This window comes from Oncorhynchus mykiss, chromosome 18 (assembly GCF_057628025.1).
Source record: "Oncorhynchus mykiss isolate SJ-2025 chromosome 18, ASM5762802v1, whole genome shotgun sequence".
NCBI classification, from domain to species: Eukaryota; Metazoa; Chordata; class Actinopteri; order Salmoniformes; family Salmonidae; genus Oncorhynchus; species Oncorhynchus mykiss.
Window position 1 is genome coordinate 39,726,154 of NC_143039.1, and position 6,199 is coordinate 39,732,352.

At 40.7% G+C, this 6,199-nt stretch overlaps 1 long non-coding RNA gene across 1 annotated transcript; it reads right to left on the reverse strand.

Annotated features, from left to right (window-relative positions):
* Positions 1-901: 901 nt before the first annotated feature.
* Positions 902-5,837, reverse strand: LOC149975504 (uncharacterized). Its single transcript, XR_016488467.1, has 2 exons — positions 5,707-5,837; positions 902-2,042 (listed from the first exon to the last, which is right to left on the reverse strand). It is a non-coding gene; the product is annotated as an uncharacterized LOC149975504 (long non-coding RNA).
* Between the last annotated feature and the right edge of the window lie 362 nt (positions 5,838-6,199).

The window sequence follows — 6,199 nt, forward strand, 5'->3', positions numbered from 1 at the left end:
CAAGTTATTTTATTAAACCCGAAGTCCAGCCCTTGTGATGTCACTGCATACGTCATTACCTTCTACTCATCAGACCAAGCCCATGCATACACAGATATATAAACTTGCAAGAGAGATACAATAGTTTGAGTGTTTTCTAAGGCCTAGGCAATAAATGTCCACGCCATAAAGTTGATTTATTGTGGAATGTCTGACTAGTCTCTTATCTCCTACACTCCCCTGCAGAGTTCTGTCTCAGTCACACATTTCTCAGAGGGGTCTCTTTATAAGAGGCAGAGAGACTAGAAAACAACTATGGAACAATACTAAACCTATATAATGAATATATATATTGTTCATCTGTAGTCTAGGACCCTATAAATGTAAGGAGGGCAGCGTCTTATAACCCCTCCCCTTCTATTAATACAACATAAGCGTAATCAATTATTATAATACATCAAACATTTGGTACAGCCCCTATCATGACCCCTAGGTGAACTCCTGACAATAACCAAGGTGGCTAATGTGAAGGTTTTAACCAGGCTGAATAAGCATTTTTAGGTTCTTTATAACATCTGTTTTTCATGATCAGTTAAGCACTCTGCAACACACTTGGGAGTGTGGGGTCGAAGGTTTCATCATTGCAATAATAAATCGATATTGAATAAAGATGATTGTTTGAAGAAATGACAAAGTCTCTCTCACTTGAATAGAATATTCCACCACACTCCCTCAAAACTTCTGTGACAAAACTGCACATTTTAGAGTGGCCTTTCATTGTGCACCTGTGTAATTTTCATTCTGTTAAATCAGCTTCTTGATAGACCACAACTGTCAGGTTGATGTGTTATCTTGGCAAATGAGAAATGCTCACTAACAGGGATGTAAACAAAGTTGTGCACAAAATTTGAGAGAAATAAGCTTTTTGTGCGTGTGGAACATTTCTGGGATCTTTTATTTCAGCTTGGACCATGTAACATATACACTGGAAGTCAGATAGCAGGTGCAGATGGTGAGTTTTAATACTGAACAGATACAAAAGAACAAACATGGGACACGTACTGAATCTGAGAGAAAAAACAATAACACCTCCTGATGACAAAAGAGGGCTAAATAAATGGGAAATAATCAGGGAAATGATGAAGTCCAGGTGTTGCAAATGATGAGGTGCAGGTGTGCGTAATGATGGGTTACCAGGACCGGTGGTTAGTAGACCGGCGACGTCAAGCGCCGGAGAAGATGTGACAGACCAACACTTCACGTTACGTTTATATTTTTGTTCAGTATAGTTCAAACCACTGTCAGCAACATTAGAATAGAAAGGTATGATTGGACTAGTGCCCAGATATCACTAAAGCTACATGAGTAACAGAGAGGGCAGTACAGACTTACTTGTATTAAGTATTAATTGAGGACCAAGGTGAGGAGGGACATGATCTTGTTGGCCGTCAGGTCCTCTGCAGCCAGTTCCTGCACCCTCACGGACACCATGTTGTGGTAGAGTTTGAAGAAGAAGCGCCGCTCACTGTGGCCTCCAGACTTGCCCATGACGCTCCCTAGCACTATCAACAGTTGCTTGTCCAGGTCATCCGACAGGCCCTGCACCTTGCCAAAGTAGTTTTGAATGAGGTTCATGTTGTTCATGTTTATTGCTGCCCATACGGTACTGATCGTACAAGAGGTCATTCCATGAGCACTCCAGGTTCATCAGCTTGTGGTGGCCCTCCAGCAGCTTGGCTTGCTCTATCACTAACGGAGTGTCTCAGGCATTGCATAGGGAGGAGAAATATTAATACACAAATACATTGCAACTGTACAGTGTCACATCGAATGCAATGTAAGCCAACAATAATAGTTCCCAATCAAGTGGTATGTAATGGTGCAGCTGAACATACTTGAAAATATATTCTTCAGGTTCTCCAAGGCTGAGGCTAGCTGATTGTGTGCCATCCCTGCATATTTTACGTCCTTCAGGGTCTCAATGGTGTTGATGCTTTGCCTCCAGTCATTGCTGACTTCTGCCAGGAAGTTCTGGATGTCCTTCACGGCCTCCAAGGCCGCAGCTGCAGGCAATGTCAAAGCTAAATTATCTTCTACTTTTAGTCGTGCTTCTGGGTGATCAATAAATCATGGGAGTTACTGTATGTCATTTGCTAGGTTAGCCAGTGAATAAAATAAAAAAAGATGATTAGGCTAGCTATCAAGCTGTGGCTCCACACAGAATCAAGCTAACTAGCTAGCTTAACAATTGCTTGCAAAATAACTTTACCTTATCGATTTTGGTAGCTAGTATCAGACTACATTACAGTTACAAACTCTTAATAACAATGACTTGGGAGATAGCTTCCAAAAATCTATTACAAAGAACCGAAAAGCTTGCTACCTAGCAACAAAAGAAAGACATTTAAAGCTGCAATATGTAACTTTTTGGGTGACCCAACCAAATTCACAGTTATAGTGAGTTATAGATCTGTCACTCATTGAAAGCAAGTCTAAGCAGTAGATCTGTTCTATGTAGACTATTTATATGCTTCCCATTCTTAAATTTAGTTTTTACGTCTTACTTTTGGATTTGTACACCAGCTTCAAACAGCTGAAAAAACAATATTTGTTGGTTATGTAAAATATATTTCACAGCGGTTTAGATGCTAAAATGATTCTCTTTACATACTTGCTTGTCTTGTAACATAAACTGAAATTAGGGGAACTATTCTAATTTTTGCAATGAGGAAATGGCAGAGAGATTCTTCTTCTTTGGGATTGGATTGGCGGATCGCATCCAAGTTTAAGGTGCATATACAGCCACTTACTGTAATGGAGTGTGGGGCCAGTCACGGCCTACCTATTGTACATTACATTCTCTCAATTAGTCCTGTTCCTCTAAGAAAGTGAAATAGAGCCCTGGACACCACTTCCCTTCCCGTTCCTCCCCCCACTACACCACCTGAACCCCAACCCCGTCCAGACTCTCTAAATATCCCCCTATCTATGTCATGCAGTTCACAATGGCGGAGCGATTTCTGCACCATGCACCTTTTAAACCAGAGAGGAAGAGGAAGAGGCCCAATGAGTGTCGAATTTGTTCCCCCCCCAAAATGAATGGATTATTTGCTACGTGAGGTTTATTTGATCTAATAAATGTTTCTTTAAGTTGTTATGAGTGTACTGACACATGACATCCAGACAACTTTGAGAAAAAACACGTTATATCGGACTATATTGTCTTGAGATGCCTATGCAAATACATGGCATGAGGCTAGTAGCATAGCATTGAATACTGGCGGTTGATGTCAACAACCCTCATTGAATATTAAAAAAAGGATTACAATAGTGAGTTGTATCCACCAATCAAAATAAATGATAGGTGGGAGCCAGACAGCCTGCCGTGCCGCTTCGTGGACAACGACTCCCATTGTTAGGGTGGAGAGACAGGGACATGTGTCTTCTCAGTATATCCATCATTTTAGTTTAAATGTACCTGCCATGACAGCTAACAGCTGGGATTCATTGGTGGACATTGACAATCAGTCTCAGCGGTAAACTGGTAAAGCATTGCGTTGATTTGACAGATGGTTGTGCCACACAACACTGAGCTGTCACCAACCAACCGGTGTAGAGTACGCTGGTCTATGAAAACCTAATTGAATTGTCATGAGAATTATGTTCTCAATGTTCATAAACCCAATTGAATTAATTACTCAGCCTGAAACCCAGAATTTGTAAGAAACTGGTTGAAATGAAACAGACGGAGGCCCAGCTACAATAGTCAGAAAATGTATTTATGAGAGCACGCTCCTCTATTGTACAAAACAATTAATTTTATACTGGCTTCTCCCGCACACACATTCACACAAACATACTCGCACACATTCACACTAACATAGCACACAATGTCCTGCTACCCAGCCGACAAAGATAAGGGGATTCCGTGAGACTTACTCCCCCTCAAGATAGAGGGAGACTCTCAGTGTCCCCAGCCAAGGTCGGCACTGAATCTTGCTCAGACAGTCTGTCTGTTATTAAAATAAGGTTTATAGACATATTGTACAGACTATGGTCATACATCATTCTAATCAATTTCATACAGCTTCAGGGTTCAGAGTGGATTATTCTAGTCATTCATATAACTTCCATCAACAAATTGGTTAGAAGATACAGGTCCCACCTCCCAGAGCTCTCTCTCTCTCTCCTTGTTTGCACATCTACAAAATACTGCAGTCAAAAGCTGTGAGCATCTGTGTGTGATGTCAGTGTGTAGTGTACTGAAAAGTGGCCTTTGCCATTTGAATTTACATAGGGAGAATCTATATCCATAACTCAGTGGAGGCTGCTGAGGTGAGGACGGCTCATATTAATGGTTGGAATGGAGCGAATGGAAGGGCATCAAACACATATAAACCATGTGTTTGATGTATTTGATACCATTCCACCTATTCCGCTCCACCATTACCACGAGCCACATGCAAGAACCAACCCTATAAACCATGCCTATGTAGCATTTTTGTGTAGCAGTATATAAGAGTACTGAAGGGACCACCCTGGCGGAGCTTGTGGCAGACTTGTACTTTGTATGTGTGTTTGTTGTAACCTCAACAGTTAACTGATAACAAAGAGTGATTCATTTAATATACCAGACACTTCAGGTGTCCCTGGTGTTGAATTCCCACCACAGTATGCAATTGAGATTGTACAAAGATTATGAATATACTGATAAGATACATGTCTAATTGCCCTAACAATGGAAGTCGTTGTCCACAAAGCGGCGCGGAGGGCTGCCTAGCTCCTGCCGATCTTTTCTTTGGATTGGTGGATACATCTCATTGTTGTAATCCTTTTTTCACTCCGGCTCTTTTCAGTGAGCCGGCTCGTTCGGCTCAGCTCACCAAAAAGAGCTGGCTCTTTTGACTCCCAAACGACACTTTAAAAAAAAATAGTTTCATATTTTTTCAAGTCAAACAGTTTGCGATAGTTTGACTATGATTGGTGTTAAAACAATTCTAATTAAATTATTAAATGAAATCATACTCTACCTTAACCACAATATATTTAAAAATGCATAGGTTTGTTATGAAAAAGAATGCTATTAAACATTTGCATTTAAAGTATAACCGTTTCATGTATATAAACAAAGTGCATATAAATCTAACCATTCAACAATAATACAATCTGAACAGCATAATAATATAATATTGCACAATATCAAAGAAAAATGAATAACAATGTGCAAAACTGCAGCATCCCACTTAAAACATTAAACTGGTCCCTCTTTTCTCTCTCTCCTTTATTGCCATGTTATAACCAGCAGCACACAGCAATGCTTCCTGTTGCCCTGGTGCCTGAGCCAGCTGACTGCTGGGGCTGTCCCTCCCTGCTGCTGAGGTTATTCTTTGAAGAGCCTCATCACTCACTCTGGCATCACTGAAGGCTAACTTCTTAATAAACCTAAGGTCAAGTGCTGCGGTTTCTGATAGCACGTGATTATATTCCATTCGGTGGAACTTTTTGTCCATTGATGAACACAGGGTGTCCATCAACTCTGTCACATGTCCTGTGGTTACATTTGCTCCTCTCTGGCGGCTGGCTGTGATTGGCGGCAGACCCTTACACAGGAGTAACTTATTAGTTCAGGTTTATGTTTTGTCTACTGATACTACATACTCCTCTAATGCTAATATACATATATAATACTGGATTAAATAATGATGTAGTAATAACTGCTTACTGTACCTCTCTCCACAGTGACCTGCTCAAAGGGTTCCAGGACTCTGCACACCTCTTGCTGACCAGACACGTCTTGTTGGTTAACCTTGCCTAATCCACACAAATTCTTCTTACGTTCTGTTTTTTACATGTCCAATGGTCAATTCGATGTTGATCCAGCTTTGTACACTCACATGGGCTCAGCCTTCATTCTGTTTACACATGTCTAATATTTAAACTTATATCGATTATTCATTCTACTTCAAAGAGAATAGTATAGTTACTGAGATATACCAGATGACTGGAAAATCCTCCCACATAATCCCCACTATGGAACTGTCACAGTTCCACACAACAAAAATGTCCAGGAAGGGGAGCACCTTCTGTAATGCTATTGAGGCAATCTACCTTTCATTCATTTCAACAACCTTAGCTCCAGTTTCTCATTCACACTGGTGAGTCAGGACCAAACATCTCCTTGTACATATAGTGTTAAAGCATGTGCATTTCTTAGCCTTAC